This window comes from Bufo gargarizans, chromosome 4, assembly GCF_014858855.1.
Source record: "Bufo gargarizans isolate SCDJY-AF-19 chromosome 4, ASM1485885v1, whole genome shotgun sequence".
NCBI lineage: Eukaryota > Metazoa > Chordata > Amphibia > Anura > Bufonidae > Bufo > Bufo gargarizans.
The window spans coordinates 99,620,425-99,637,512 of record NC_058083.1 but is presented as its reverse complement, the minus strand read 5'-3'; positions in this window follow the sequence as shown (position 1 = coordinate 99,637,512).

Below are 17,088 nucleotides of genomic sequence, written 5' to 3'. Positions count from 1 at the left end.
GACTATATGCCTGGCCCTTAGAAACTGTGAATACGGTAAAGATCTGACAATTGGTCTAGGGTGGTTACTACTATATGTCAATAACGTGTTCCTGTCAGTGGGCTTGGTAAACAGCTCAGTCTGCAACCTGCCCTCTCTCAAGATCACGTTAGTATCTAGAAATTTAATTTCAGTGTGGGAATGCACCAATGTGAATTGAAGAGCACTATCAATCCCATTGAGAAACATATGGAAGCTGCAAAGTTGTTCAACTGTACCGGTCCAGATGAGGAAGATGTCGTCTATGTACCGCCACCACGCCCTAACATGCTGGAAATGGTGGCTTCCATAGACGACATCTTCCTCAAATCGACGCATAAAAATATTGGCGTAAGTTGGGGCCACATTGGACCCCATGGCCACGCCCTGTTTTTGCATATAGTAGGAGTCCTGAAATAAAAAATAATTAAACCTCAAAACAATCTCCAAAAGGGATAATATGAATTATTGAGCCTCACCAGTGAGTGATGATTTCTCCAACATGCACGAAACAGCAACTAGCCCCTTTTGATGATAAATCGAGGTAGAAAGGGAGGTGACATCGAAAGATGCCAGTGTCACCCCCTGTATACCTTCCAAATTGATCATATGCAATTTGAGCAAAAAATCTGTTGCATCCTGTATATAGGAGCTGCCTCCACATGAAAAACTTTGCAGTAATTTATCAAGGAAAATGGCGATGTGGCTAAAGATTGAGTCAGAGCCCGATACAATGGGGCGACCGAGTGGGTCAATGAGAGACTTGTGGATTTTAGGCAACACATAAATCACCGGGGTGACCGGATGCGTTACAGTAAGGTAATCCACAAGTCCCTCATCTATGACCCCAGCCCACAAAGCCCCAGCTAAAACATCCTTGATGAGACCAGCAATCTTGAACTTAGGGTCAGAGTCAATGTGTCTGTAGACGGTGTTGTCACCCAGTTGCCCTAAAATTTCGGCAATGTATTTATGGTTATCCATTTTAATTCATTGAGGGCCACCATCTCATCAACAGTCACATTGGGATGACCAAAAGGTTGTTCAGAGTATGTCGCTCTAAGTGTCTAGATATCAGACTTTACAGCAGCCATGTATGCCTCAATCGCAGGTTCATTTATAACAGGATTAAAGTTATTTTTAAGGGAAAGATCAAACATGCCAAGAGACAACTCACTAGTCTTAGCATAGTCGATCTGTTCCCTGTTATGAAACCAAACTTTCAACTTAATAGCTCGAAAAAAAGCATGTAAATCAAATTCAAGTTCAAACCAATTGGCAGTTGTTTTAGGACAAAAAGAGAGTCCCTTACTGAGCACACTCACTTGTGAATCTGATAAGTCCTTCGATGAAAGATTAATTTGTCACCGCCAGACATCTGAGAAGCTCTGACAGACGTTCTTCAGAATCTCCTGCTTGAGGTTCTTTTGTTTTGCTTTCGTTTTGTCATCTTGTTTCCCTCTCTCAGCTGTCATCTAGTTGCACTGATTGCATCCCTTTAAATCCCCTCCTATACTGCATCACTTTGCGGTTTATACAACTTCCTGGAGTGTGTGCATGCTGGATGCTACAACTGATGCTTCTACAGATAAGTCTGTTCATTTATTTGTGTTTTCCTGTTTGCTTGATCCTAGGTGACCCTGACTCCCTCCGTATTAAGTGTAGGGAGCCGGTGGTCGTGTCCCCTCACTATTATAGGGTGTTCAGTGTCATACAGTCGAGGAACGAGGGTATGCAATTTTCTACCATGGAGATTTTTGCATAGGCTGAGCAGTAAGGGAGAGCTAGGGCTGTTACAGGGCTTACCCTTATGTTTCTTAGTTTTGGATCAAGTCAGTCGGATCTTCATTTGTGTCTTCTAGTTTTCTGTAACACCTTCCGTGACATAATTACGGTCATTTTTTCCTGTGATGGTACATTCCTGCTCACTGATAGTCACGGCTTGTTGTTGCGCAGCTTTTTGACCCCTTCTATGTCTACGACCTCAACGCCTGATGCGTTGTTTTCGGATGACTCCATTTCCTTCACCCCTAAAAAAGGACTGTTCAGTGGATGAAGTGACTTGAGTGGTTCTTTTCCTCCTTTTCCATGTATCTTTATTGATCTGAGTGTTTTTATCTTCGGATTGCTAGGAATATATGTTGCCTTTTTTATAGTCGTCTAGCTCACAGTGCCACTTAAAGTGTTTACCCTCCTCCATATCAATGCAAAAACGTTGCAGTTGGATAGAAAATGTGTCATGAAATTTCCCATACTCATCAGCTGATGACAAATTAAACAATTGTTGCTCAACACTCGCCAAGTCGCCAGCTCCAATGTTACATTAGGTAATTCACCCTGTAGATATTCCACATTCAAGAGTATGAAGTCCAATGCATAACGATTTGATTTGGTTCTCAAACCTCTTGCAAAAAGACGGACAACTAGAAAATAAATTAGGACGCAAATTAGACCTCATCCCTCTACCGATGGTAGCCATTCGCCTCATTACTCCTCCTTCACCCTCCGTTTGCAATATCTTCCAGTAAGCACGTAGCATTTTACATTATTGATTATATATGGCACTGATAATTACATTAATATCAATTATGTATACACATGGATTTTTTACTTATGGGATGTACTTCTTGATTGCACTTCAATCACTGTTATATATGATATGATTATGAGATATTGAAAGTCTTGGTCACATTTTATTATTTTGTTGTTTCACTGTATTATTTTATGATTGTTTGTTAAATTGCTATGAATTGTTTACACATGTTATGTAAATTGCTATGAATTAGCACACTGCTATATATACTTAGCACTTTGTCTGTATGCACTGCTTGAGAAAGGCTCCAGCATAGAGCCGAAACGTCGCATGTCCTGCTTGTGTAAATAAAGATTTTTTTGTACTTTTTTACTTCATGGAGTGCTGCCCACTTTTTTGACTTTTTTGACTTTTATATATACAGTACAGACCAAAAGCTTGGACACACCTTCTCATTCAAAGAGTTTTCTTTATTTTCTTGACTATGAAAATTGTAGATTCACACTGAAGGCATCAAAACTATGAATTAACACATGTGGAATTATATACATAACAAAAAAGTGTGAAACTACTGAAAATATGTAATATTCTAGGTTCTTCAAAGTAGCCACCTTTTGCTTTAATTACTGCTTTGCACACTCTTGGCACTCTCTTGATGAGCTTCAAGAGGTAGTCACCTGAAATGGTTTTCACTTCACAGGTGTGCCCTGTCAGGTTTAATAAGTGGGATTTCTTGCCTTATAAATGGGGTTGGGACCATCAGTTGCGTTGTGGAGAAGTCAGGTGGATACACAGCTGATAGTCCTACTGAATAGACTGTTAGAATTTGTATTATGACAAGAAAAAAGCAGCTAAGTAAAGAAAAACGAGTGGCCATCATTACTTTAAGAAATGAATGTCAGTCAGTCCGAAAAATTTGGAAAACTTTGATAGTGTCCCCAAGTGCAGTCACAAAAACCATCAAGCGCTACAAAGAAACTGGCTCACATGCGGACCGCCCTAGGAAAGGAAGACCAAGAGTCACCTTTGCTGAGTCCAAATTTGAGATCTTTGGTTCCAACCACAGTGTCTTTGTGCGACGCAGAAAATGTGAATGGATGGACTCTACATGCCTGGTTCCCACTGTGAAGCATGGAGGAGGAGGTGTGATGGTGTGGGGGTGCTTTGCTGGTGACACTGTTGGGGATTTATCCAAAATTGAAGGCATACTGAACCTGCATGGCTACCACAGCATCTTGCAGCGGCATGCTATTCCATTCGGTTTGCGTTTAGTTGGACCATCATTTATTTTTCAACAGGACAATGACCCCAAACACACCTCCAGGCTGTGTAAGGGCTATTTGACCATGAAGGAGAGTGATGGGGTGCTGCGCCAGATGACCTGGCCTCCACAGTCACCGGACCTGAACCCAATCGAGATGGTTTGGGGTGAGCTGGACCGCAGAGTGAAGGCAAAAGGGTCAACAAGTGCTAAGCATCTCTGGGATCTCCTTCAAGACTGTTGGAAGACCATTTCAGGTGACTACCTCTTGAAGCTCCTCAAGAGAATGCCAAGAGTGTGCAAATCAGTAATCAAAGCAAAAGGTGGCTACTTTGAAGAACCTAGAATATGACATATTTTCAGTTGTTTCACACTTTTTTGTTATGTATATAATTCCACATGTGTTAATTCATAGTTTTGATGCCTTCAGTGTGAATCTACAATTTTCATAGTCATGAAAATAAAGAAAACTCTTTGAATGAGAAGGTGTGTCCAAACTTTTGGTCTGTACTGTATATATATATATATATATATATATATATATATTTATTAATTATGGGTATATTATAAGCGTTGGTGGTATAGTGTCTCTAAATATCCTTTTTGTAAAATAATGGCACCCCATTTCATTGGTGGTTGTAGTGGCTGCATGCTTATTAGGCAAATACTTACCTAAATCAAGCATCCAGCGACATCACCGGACTCTCCGCCTCCTTACCAGCGATGCTGGCGTCAAATCTTCCGGGTGTAGGGCTGACGTCATCTGCGCAGGCGCACTGAGGAAGGAGCAGCTAAGCGAGCGTCCTTCTCTCAGAGCGCCTGTGCCGAATAAGGACCGCAGGCGCGGGATTTGAGCTGCAGGCAGGGTCAGCTGGAGGATGAGAGCGCTCGCTGGCCCTGTCAATCAAGTGGAGGACGGGGCAATTTTTCAGACCGAGGATGCAGCGGCTACCAGCAAGTCCGCCCAACTTGCTGGTAGTGAAGTAATTTGCATATGACAAAAGTAAGATTTTTACTGAAATTACAGCACAGCCAGAGGTAAGAGGGGTATATATGGAATCTGCGTACATTAGCAAATTTATTAAGTCCAAAACTGAAAATTGCTGTTTGGGGGGTGACAGAAGTCCTTTAAGGACTACTGTGTGTGTGTGTGTGTGTGTGTGTGTTTTAGAGCAGCAATATATTTTTACCTGCGCTAAATAGATCAGTCTCAGGGACATCCGTGCAGATAGTGCAGGGAGAAAAATTTGCTGTTTTTACTACCAAAAGCTTTTCAAAGACCCCAAAGTCCTTTTAAGGACTACTGTGTGTGTGTTTGACAGCATTAAGATATTTTTCTTTAATACCTAATAGTGACATATACTGCACATGATCCGCAGACTGTCTTTATGCGTAAATTCAAATAATCAGCTTCACATTTATTTTCTATAGTATGCGTTTAATGCACATCCTTGACATATAAAGTACGCCAACCGAAAACTGTTTCTTTAGCGTAAATTCCAATAGTCTGGCCCTAATCTAGTGTCCATAGTGTGTTGTTTTCTGTGACATGTACAGTACGCCATCCGAAAACTGTTTCTTTAGGGCAAATTTAACTAATCTGGGCCTAATATAGTGTCTATATTTTGTGGGTTTCTGTGACATATACTGTCCTGCATCAGAAAACTGTGTCTTTAGCGGACTGTAAAACAATCTGCGCCACATCTAGTGACAAAACTATTAATATGAAGAAGACAAGCACTAAGGGACGAGGAAATGGGCGTGATGCTGATAGTACACGCTGTGGCCCTGGGCGCAATGAAACTGTGCCTGCTGCCAGTGCACCAGAAAAAAAAACATCCACCATACCCAGCTTCATGTCCAAGTTAGCTGGGCGGCACAGGACAACACTGTCCAAGTTGGACCAGTGCGAACAGCTGGCACTCGCATATAATGTTTTAGAGAGTCAGCTCAACAGCAGGCCCTCGCCCATAATGTTTTAGAGGGTCAGCTCAGCAGCAGGCCCTCGCATATAATGTTTTACAGGGTCAGCTCAACTGCAGGCCCTTGCATATAATGTTTGACAGGGTCAGCTCACCTGCAGGCCCTCGCATATAATGTTTTAGAGCATCAGCTCACCAGCAGGCCCTCACCCCTAATGTTTTAGAGGGTCAGCTCAGCAGCAGGCCCTCGCATATAATGTTTTACAGAGTCAGCTCAACTGCAGGCTCTCGCATATAATGTTTTACAGGGTCAGCTCACCTGCAGGACCTCGCATATAATGTATTAGAGCATCAGGTCACCAGCAGGCACTCGCCCTTAATGTTTTAGAGGGTCAGCTCAGCAGCCGGCCCTTGCATATAATGTTTTACAGGGTCAGCTCACCAGCAGGCCCTCGCCCCTAATGTTTTACAGGGTCAGCTCAACTGCATGCCCTCACATATAATGTTTTACAGGGTCAGCTCACCTTCTGATGATGACAGCGAAGTCTTGCCTGTTCGTACTCTGGCACACATGGCTGACTTCATGTTAGGCTGCCTTTCCCGCGACCCGCGCGTTATATGCATTTTAGACAACACGGATTACTGGTTGTTCACCCTTCTCAATCCCCGCTACAAAGAGAACTTCTCATCTCTTATTCTTCTGGTGGAGAGAACAAGCAAAACGGCACTATACCGGAAGGTCCTTGTTGAAAAATTGCTCCAAAGTTGATAGGGCAGACATCCAAATGGATCGTCGCCGTCACGGGGACGTGCAATCGCATAGAAGTTATCTAGAGTCAAAGCGGCAGCAGGCCCTCACCTACAAGTCCAGTCTCAGTAGCCAAGAGTCTGGTCAACACAATCCTTACCATGATGGCAAACTGGGTGAACATTGTGGCAGCCGGGAGCAAGTTGGCTGCTGGCACCAGACTTGCCCTCCAATAGATCCTCGTTAACGGAAAGTGTACTCATTCCAATAACAGGGCCACTTAGGAGTGCTGTATTGTTATTTATCGTCACTACCGCCTCGAGTCGGGAGTGGGTAATTGCCGCACGCCTGCTGCATTCCTTGCGTGCTTCTGCTTCAATAACTTGACCCACCCTCTCTGGGTGGTTCACAATTAGGAAAAAAAATTGGCCAGTCAACAACAGCCAATCAGATTTAAGCCATGAACTCCCTTGGATGTGGTATCCCTTTCTCAAGCTCCCTCTCCGGCATCGAACCCTGATTCCCCGTTACCCGTGATCACCATGGTAGGCGCAGAAAAGAACATCGAAAGTTGATAGGGCAGACATCCTGTCACGGAAGGTGTACAGGTAACAAGACAATGCAAAATGAATGTATTACTCACTGGATCCAAAACTAAGGAACAAAAGGGAGACCCCTGCATAAGACCTGACACTCTCCCTGACTGCTCAGCCTATGCAAAAATCCCAATGGTAGATGACCGCATATACTCGTACCTCGACTGTATAACACCTGAACACCCTACAATAGTGAGGGGACACGACCACCGGCTCCCTACACTAGACACGGAGGGAGTCAGGGTCACCTGGGATCCAGCAAACATGAAATCACAAAAGAATGTAACACTTATCTTGTAGAAGACTGGGAAATAGGATCAGCATGCACACACACTCCAGGAAGTAGTATAAGCCGCACACTAATGCATTATGGGGAGGAATTTAAAGGGATGCAATCAGTCCAACTACATGACAGCTGAGAGAGGCTAACAAGATGAAGAACTGAAAACCAAAACAAAGAATAGCTCAAGGAGGAGGTTCTGAAAGGCATCTGTCAGAGCTTCTCAGCTTTCTGGTTGTGACAGTACCCCTCCCTCTACGAGTGGACTCCGGACACTCAGAGCCCACCTTCTCAGGATGGGACCTATGGAAAGCCCTGATGAGACGAGTGGCCTTAATGTCCGTCACTGGGACCCACATCCTCTCCTCAGGACCATAACCCTCCCAATGAACGAGGTACTGGAGAGAACCGCGGACAACACGAGAATCCACAATCCTGGAGACCTGAAATTCAAGATTCCCATCAACCATAATCGGAGGAGGAGGCAAAGGCGAGGGTACAATGGGTTGAACATAAGGATTTAATAAGGACTTATGAAAAACATTATCGATCTTCCAAGTCTGAGGAAGATCAAGACGGTAGGCAACAGGATTGATGACAGACAGGATTTTGTAAGGCCCAATAAACTTAGGACCCAACTTCCAGGAAGGAACCTTCAATTTGATATTCTTGGTAGACAACCACACCAGATTACCAACATTCAGGTCCGGACCAGGCACATGTCACGGACGGTGTACGGGAAACAAGACAATGCAACATGCATATATGACTCACTGGATCCAAAGCTAAGGAACCAGGGGGAGACCCCTGCACAAGACCTAGCACTTTCCCTGGCTGCTCAGCCTATGCAAAGATCCCAGAGGTGGATGGTTGCATAGCCACGTACCTCGACTATATAACCCCTGAACACCCTACAATAGTGAGGGGACACGACCACCGGCTCCCTACACCAGACACGGAGGGAGTCAGGGTCACCTGGGATCCAGCAAACAGAAAATAACAGATAAATGTACAGCACTTAACTTTGTAGCAGACAGGAAAACAGGATAAGCATGCACACACACTCCAGGAAGAAGTATAAGCCGCCCAGTAATGCATTATGGGGCGGAATTTAAAGGGATGCAATTAGTCCAACTACATGACAGCTGAGAGAGGCTAAAGAGATGAGGAACTGAATACCACAACAAAGAGAATTCAAGGAGGAGGTTCTGAAAGGCTTCTGTCAGAGCTTCTCAGCTGTCTGGTTGTGACAGTACCCCTCCCTCTACGAGTGGACTCCGGACACTCAGAGCCCACCTTCTCAGGATGGGACCTATGGAAAGCCCTGATGAGACGAGAGGCCTTAATGTCCGTCACTGGGACCCACATCCTCTCCTCAGGACCATAACCCTCCCAATGAACAAGGTACTGGAGAGAACCGCAGACAAGACGAGAATCTACAATCCTAGAGACCTGAAATTCAAGATTCCCATCAACTATAATCGGAGGAGGAGGCAAAGGTGAGGGTACAATGGGTTGAACATAAGGTTTCAATAAGGACTTATGAAAAACATTATGGATCTTCCAAGTCTGAGGAAGATCAAGACGGTAGGCAACAGGATTGATGACAGACAGGATTTTGTAAGGCCCAATAAACCTAGGACCCAACTTCCAGGAGAAGACCTTCAATTTGATATTCTTGGTAGACAACCACACCAGATCACCAACATTCAGGTCCGGACCAAGCACACGTCTCTTATCTGCCACAGGCTTATATCTCTCACTCATGCTCTTTAGATTATCCTGAATCTTTTGCCAAATAGATGACAAAGACGAGGAGAATCTGTCCTCATCAGGTAAACCAGAAGACCCCTCTCCCGAGAAAGTCCCAAACTGAGGATGAAACCCATATGCACCAAAAAATGGTGACTTATCAGAGGACTCCTGACGACGGTTATTTAAAGCAAACTCAGCAAGGGACAAAAAAGAACACCAATCCTCCTGATTCTCCACCACAAAACAGCGCAGATATGTCTCCAGATTCTGATTGACGTGCTCTGTCTGGCCATTCGACTGCGGGTGGAAAGCAGAAGAGAATGACAACTGAACCCCCAAGCGAGAACAGAAAGCCTTCCAGAATCTGGAAACAAACTGCGTGCCCCTATCAGAGACTATGTCTGAAGGAATACCATGCAATTTGACAATGTGATCAATAAATGCCTGCGCCAGCGTCTAAGCATTGGGCAAACCAGGAAAAGGGATGAAATGCACCATTTTGCTAAAACGGTCCACCACCACCAGAATCACAGTCTTCCCCGAGGAACGAGACAGGTCCGTTATGAAGTCCATGGACAGATGTGTCCAAGGACGGGAAGGAATGGTTAAGGGAAGGAGAGGACCTGATGGCCGTGAATGAGGGACTTTGGCACGAGCGCAAGTCTCGCAGGCTGCCACAAAACCCTCAACCGACTTACGAAGCGCAGGCCACCAGAATCTCCGAGCGATGAGATCCAGTGTGGCTCTTGCCCCCGGGTGCCCAGCAAGGACCGTATCGTGGTGTTCCTTAAAAATCTTGTGTCTTAAAGCGAGAGGCACAAACAACATCCCAGGAGGACAAAGATCAGGAGCCTCTGACTGGGCTGCCTGCACCTCTACCTCCAATTCAGAAAAAAGAGCAGAGACCACCACCCCTTCGGCCAAAATGGGACCCGGGTCTTCAAAATTCCCGCCTCCCGGAAAACAACGTGACAGGGCATCTGCCTTCACATTCTTAACCCCAGGGCGGAACGTGACAACAAAATTAAACCTTGAAAAGAACAAAGACCGTCTGGCCTGTCTCGGGTTCAGACGCTTGGCTGACTCCAAGTAGGCCAGATTTTTATGGTCAGTAAACACGGTAATAGGGTGTCTGGCTCCCTCTAGACAATGGCGCCATTCCTCAAAAGCCAACTTGATGGCCAACAATTCCCTATCTCCCACATCGTAATTTCTCTCTGCGGAGGAGAGTTTTTTTTTAGAAAAAGGCACACGGTCGCCATTTGGCAGGAGAGGAACCCTGAGACAAGACCGCACCCACACCCACCTCAGAAGCATCAACTTCAACTATGAAGGGTAGAGAAATATCAAGTTGCACCAAGATGGGAGCGGAAGCAAAACTCTCCTTGATATTGGAAAAAGCCTTACGCGCCTCTACCGACCAAGAAGAAAAATCTACCCCCTTTCTGGTCATATCAGTGAGTGGTTTAACAACAGAGGAATAATTCAAAATAAACTTCCTGTAATAATTGGCAAAGCCCAAAAAACGCATCAGCGCCTTCTGATTCTCAGGAAGCTCCCACTCAAGCACAGCGCGGACCTTCTCGGGGTCCATGCGAAAACCAGAAGCGGAGAGAAGAAACCCCAGAAATTGAATTTCTGGAACCGCAAACACACATTTTTCCAGTTTCGCATATAATTTATTCTCCCGCAGGATGAGCAAGACCTGACGTAAATGTTCCTTATGAGTTTTGAAATCCGGAGAAAAAATCAAAATGTCATCCAAATACACTAATACAAATTTTCCCATCAAATGATAAAAAATGCTGTTCACGAAATGCTGAAAAACGGCTGGGGCATTCATCAAACCAAAAGGCATAACCAAATTTTCAAAATGGCCCTCAGGGGTATTGAAGGCCGTCTTCCATTCGTCTCCTTCTCTGACCCTGACCAGGTTGTATGCCCCTCTTAGATCTAATTTGGAAAAGACTTTAGCCCCAACAACCTGGTTAAACAGGTCCGGGATCAGAGGAAGCGGATAAGGGTCACGAATAGTGATACTGTTCAGCTCCCTGAAATCCAGACAAGGTCTTAAAGAACCATCTTTTTTCTTAACAAAGAAAAAACCAGCGGCAACAGGTGACTTCGAGGGTCGTATGTGTCCTTTTCTCAGACTCTCAGAGATATAAGCACGCATAGCGATCCTTTCAGGTTGGGAAAGATTGTATAAACGAGATTTAGGCAGCTTGGCGCCTGGGATGAGATTAATAGGGCAATCATACTCCCTGTGCGGAGGCAAATCCTGAACTCCACTCTCAGAGAAGACATCCGAAAATTCAGAGAGAAAAGATGGTACAGTCTTAGTAGCAACCTCCGAAACAGATGTCGTGAGGCAATTCTCTCTGCAAAAGTCACTCCAACCATTTATTTGCCTCGCTTGCCAATCAATGGTGGGGTTATGTTTAGTGAGCCAGGGTAGCCCCAACACTAGAGGAGTAGGCAAACCGCTAAGGACGAAACATGACACATCCTCAACATGAGCATCACTCACAATTAAACGGATATTGTGAACTATGCCCTTTAATGATTTCTGAGAAAGTGGAGCGGATTCAATAGCAAAAACAGGTATATCCTTTCCCAAAGTGCGCACCTGGAAACCATGAGTTATCGCAAATTGATTATCAATGAGATTGACAGCTGCTCCACTATCCACAAAAATCTCACAAAAAATGCTCTTGCTCTCTAGCGCCACCCTAGCAGGCAGGATAAAACGGGAACTACAAGCAAACGGAAAACCTTAAATTTCCGCCTCAACCCTGCCAATAGTAACAGACGGAACATTTTTAAAAGATTTTTTCCTGTTTGTTTCTTTATTACTCCCAGAGAATTGCCTGAATCTCCTAGAGGGACAAATATTTGCCAAATGATTTATACCTCCACAACAAAAACAAACCCTCCCACGCGAGCTGAATTTTCTATTGTCAGAAGCAATCAACCCCAGCTGCATGGGCTCTTGCTCAGAAGGGGCTGACAGCGACTGAGACCCCTGCGCACAGAATGAGACCGCTGCACTGTCCTGGGATTGAGTATGACAGGAAGGAGAGATCTCTCCTCTCTCTCTAAGACGCCTGTCAATACGAACGGCCTGAGACATAGCACAGTCCAAGGAAATAGGCCTTTCATGAAAGGCAAATGCATCTTTCAATCCCTCTGAAAGACCATGGCAAAATTGACTTTGGAGTGCAGCATCATTCCAACCAGTATCAGCTGCCCATCTCCGAAATTCTGAGCAGTATATCTCTGCGGATTGTTTACCCTGGCATAATAGACGTAGTCTAGACTCAGCCAGAGCAATACGATCCGGATCATCATATATCTGACCCAGGGCTAAAAAGAATTCATCCACTGAACGGAGGGGCCGTGCCCCCTCCGGCAGCGAAAAGGCCCAGGACTGAGCGTTACCCCTGAGCAGCGATATAATGATCCCCACCATCCGTTCCTCATCACCAGAGGAATGGGGAAGAAGGCGAAAATGGAGTTTGCAAGCCTCTCTAAAACGCACAAAATTCTCACTACCCCTGGAAAACGTATCTGGGAGCGAGATCTTAGGCTCAGAACAAACTCCATGAACGCCAGCTGAACCGGTCACTTGAAGCTGAGAAAGTCCTGCGGAGATCAGCTACCTCCAATGAAAGACCCTGAAGGCGTTCAGCCAAAAGTTACACCGGATCCATGCTTGAGGCGGTTTTGGCGGCTTATAATGTCACGGACGGTGTACGGGAAACAAGACAATGCAACATGCATATATGACTCACTGGATCCAAAGCTAAGGAACCAAGGGGAGACCCCTGCAGAAGACCTAGCACTTTCCCTGGCTGCTCAGCCTATGCAAAGATCCCAGAGGTGGGTGGTTGCATAGCCACGTACCTCGACTATATAACCCCTGAACACCCTACAATAGTGAGGGGACACGACCACCGGCTCCATACACCAGACACGGAGGGAGTCAGGGTCACCTGGGATCCAGCAAACAGAAAATAACAGATAAATGTACAGCACTTAACTTTGTAGCAGACAGGAAAACAGGATAAGCATGCACACACACTCCAGGAAGAAGTATAAGCCGCCCAGTAATGCATTATGGGGCGGAATTTAAAGGGATGCAATTAGTCCAACTACATGACAGCTGAGAGAGGCTAACGAGATGAGGAACTGAATACAACAAAGAGAACTCAAGGAGGAGGTTCTGAAAGGCTTCTGTCAGAGCTTCTCAGCTGTCTGGTTGTGACAGCACACGTCTCTTATCTGCCACACGCTTATATCTCTCACTCATGCTCTTTAGATTATCATGAATCTTTTGCCAAATAGATGACAAAGACGAGGAGAATCTGTCCTCATCAGGTAAACCAGAAGACCCCTCTCCCGAGAAAGTCCCAAACTGCGGATGAAACCCATATGCACCAAAAAATGGTGACTTATCAGAGGACTTCTGACGACGGTTATTTAAAGCAAACTCAGCAAGAGACTAAAAAGAACACCAATCCTCCTGATTCTCCGCCACAAAACAGCGCAGATATGTCTCCAGATTCTGATTGATGTGCTCTGTCTGGCCATTCGACTGAGGGTGGAAAGCAGAAGAGAAAGACAACCGAACCCCCAAGCGAGAACAGAAAGCCTTCCAGAATCTGGAAACAAACTGTGTGCCTCTATCAGAGACTATGTCTGAAGGAATACCATGCAATTTGACAATGTGATCAATAAATGCCTGCGCCAGCGTCTTAGCATTGGGCAAACCAGGAAAAGGGATGAAATGCACCATTTTGCTAAAACGGTCCACCACCACCAGAATCACAGTCTTCCCCGAGGAATGAGGCAGGTCCGTTATGAAGTCCATGGACAGATGTGTCCAAGGATGGGAAGGAATGGGTAAGGGAAGGAGAGGACCTGATGGCCGTGAATGAGGGACTTTGGCACGAGCACAAGTCTCGCAGGCTGCCACAAAACCCTCAACCGACTTACGAAGCGCAGGCCACCAGAATCTCCGAGCGATGAGATCCACTGTGGCTCTTGCCCCCGGTGCCCAGCAAGGACCGTATCGTGGTGTTCCTTAAAAATCTTGTGTCTTAAAGCGAGAGGCACAAACAACCTCCCAGGAGGACAAAGATCAGGAGCCTCTGACTGGGCTGCCTGCACCTCTGCCTCCAATTCAGGAAAAAGAGCAGAGACCACCACACCTTCAGCCAAAATGGGGCCCGGGTCTTCAGAATTCCCACCTCCCGGAAAACAACGTGACAGGGCATCTGCCTTCACATTCTTAACCCCAGGGCGGAACGTGACAACAAAATTAAACCTTGAAAAGAACAAAGACCATCTGGCCTGTCTCGGGTTCAGACGCTTGGCTGACTCCAAGTAGGCCAGATTTTTATGGTCAGTAAACACGGTAATAGGGTGTCTGGCTCCCTCTAGCCAATGGCGCCATTCCTCAAAAGCCAACTTGATGGCCAACAACTCCCTATCTCCCACATCGTAATTTCTCTCTGCGGAGGAGAGTTTCTTCGAGAAAAAGGCACACGGTCGCCATTTGGCAGGAGAGGAACCCTGAGACAAGACCGCACCCACCCCCACCTCAGAAGCATCAACCTCAACTATGAAGGGTAGAGAAATATCAGGTTGTACCAAGATGGGAGCGGAAGCAAAACTCTCCTTGATATTAGAAAAAGCCTTACGCGCCTCTACCGACCAGGAAGAAAAATCTACCCCCTTTCTGGTCATATCAGTGAGTGGTTTAACAACAGAGGAATAATTCAAAATAAACTTCCTGTAATAATTGGCAAAGCCCAAAAAACGCATCAGCGCCTTCTGATTCTCAGGAAGCTCCCACTCAAGCACAGCGCGGACCTTCTCTGGGTCCATGCGGAAACCAGAAGCGGAGAGAAGAAACCCCAGAAATTGAATTTCTGGAACCGCAAACACACATTTTTCCAGTTTCGCGTATAATTTATTCTCCCGCAGGATGAGCAAGACCTGGCGTAAATGTTCCTTATGAGTTTTGAAATCAGGAGAAAAAATCAAAATGTCATCCAAATACACTAATACAAATTTTCCCATTAAATGATAAAAAAATGCTGTTCACGAAATACTGAAAAACGGCTGGGGCATTCATCAAACCAAAAGGCATAGCCAAATTCTCAAAATGGCCCTTAGGGGTATTGAAGGCCGTCTTCCATTCGTCTCCTTCTCTGACCAGGTTGTATGCCCCTCTTAGATCTAATTTGGAAAAGACTTTAGCCCCAACAATCTGGTTAAACAGGTCCGGGATCAGAGGAAGCAGATAAGGGTCACGAATAGTGATACTGTTCAGCTCCCTGAAATCCAGACAAGGTCTTAAAGAACCATCTTTTTTCTTAACAAAGAAAAAACCAACGGCAACAGGTGACTTTGAGGGTCGTATGTGTCCTTTTCTCAGACTCTCAGAGATATAAGCACGCATAGCGATCCTTTCAGGTTGGGAAAGATTGTATAAACGAGATTTAGGCAGCTTGGCGCCTGGGATGAGATTAATAGGGCAATAGTACTCCCTGTGCAGGGGCAAATCCTGAACTCCACTCTCAGAGAAGACATCCGAAAATTCAGAGAGAAAAGGTGGTACAGTCTTAGTAGAAACCTCAGAAACAGATGTCGTGAGGCAATTCTCTCTGCAAAAGTCACTCCAACCATTTATTTGCCTCGCTTGCCAATCAATGGTGGGGTTATGTTTAGTGAGCCAGGGTAGCCCCAACACAAGAGGAGTAGGTAATCCGCTAAGGACGAAACATGACACATCCTCAATATGAGCATCACTCACAATTAAACAAATATTGTGAACTATGCCCTTTAATGATTTCTGAGAAAGTGGAGCGGAATCAATAGCAAAAACAGGAATATCCTTTCCCAAAGTGCATACCTGGAAACCATGAGTTATCGCAAAATGATTATCAATGAGATTGACAGCTGCTCCACTATCTACAAAAATCTCACAAAAAATGTTCTTGCTCTCTAGCGCCACCATGGCAGGCAGTACAAAACGGGAACTACAAGCAAACGGAAAACCTTCAATTTCCGCCTCAACCCTGCCAATGGTAACAGATGGAACATTTTTAAAAGATTTTTCCCTTTTTGTTTCTTTATTACTCCCAGAAAACTGCCTGAATCTCCTAGAGGGACAAACATTTGCCAAATGATTTATACCTCCACAACAAAAACAAACCTTCCCATGCGGGCTGAATTTTCTATTGTCAGAGGCAATCAACCCCAGCTGCATGGGCTCCTGCTCAGAAGGGGCTGACAGCGACTGAGACCCCTGCGCACAGAATGAGACCGCTGCACTGTCCTGGGACTGAGTATGACAGGAAGGAGAGATCTCTCCTACCTCTCTAAGACGCCTGTCAATACGAACGGCCTGAGACATAGCAGAGTCCAAGGAGATAGGCCTCTCATGAAAAGCAAATGCATCTTTCAATCCCTCAGAAAGACCATGGCAAAATTGACTTCGGAGTGCAGCATCATTCCAACCAGTATCAGCTGCCCATCTCCGAAATTCTGAGCAATATATCTCTGCGGATTGTTTACCCTGGCATAACAGACGTAGTCTAGACTCAGCCAAAGCAACACGATCCGGATCATCATATATCTGACCGAGGGCTAAAAAGAATTCATCCACTGAACGGAGGGGCCGTGCACCCACCGGCAGCGGAAAGGCCCACGACTGAGTGTTACCCCTGAGCAGCGATATAATGATCCCCACCCTCCGTTCCTCATCACCAGAGGAATGGGGAAGAAGGCGAAAATGGAGTTTGCAAGCCTCTCTGAAACGCACAAAATTCTCACTACCCCTGGAGAACGTATCCGGGAGCGAGATCTTAGGCTCAGAACAAACTCCATGAACGCAAGCTGAACCGGTCACTAGAAACTGAGAAAGAGTCTTACGGAGATCAGCTACCTCCAATGAAAGACCCTG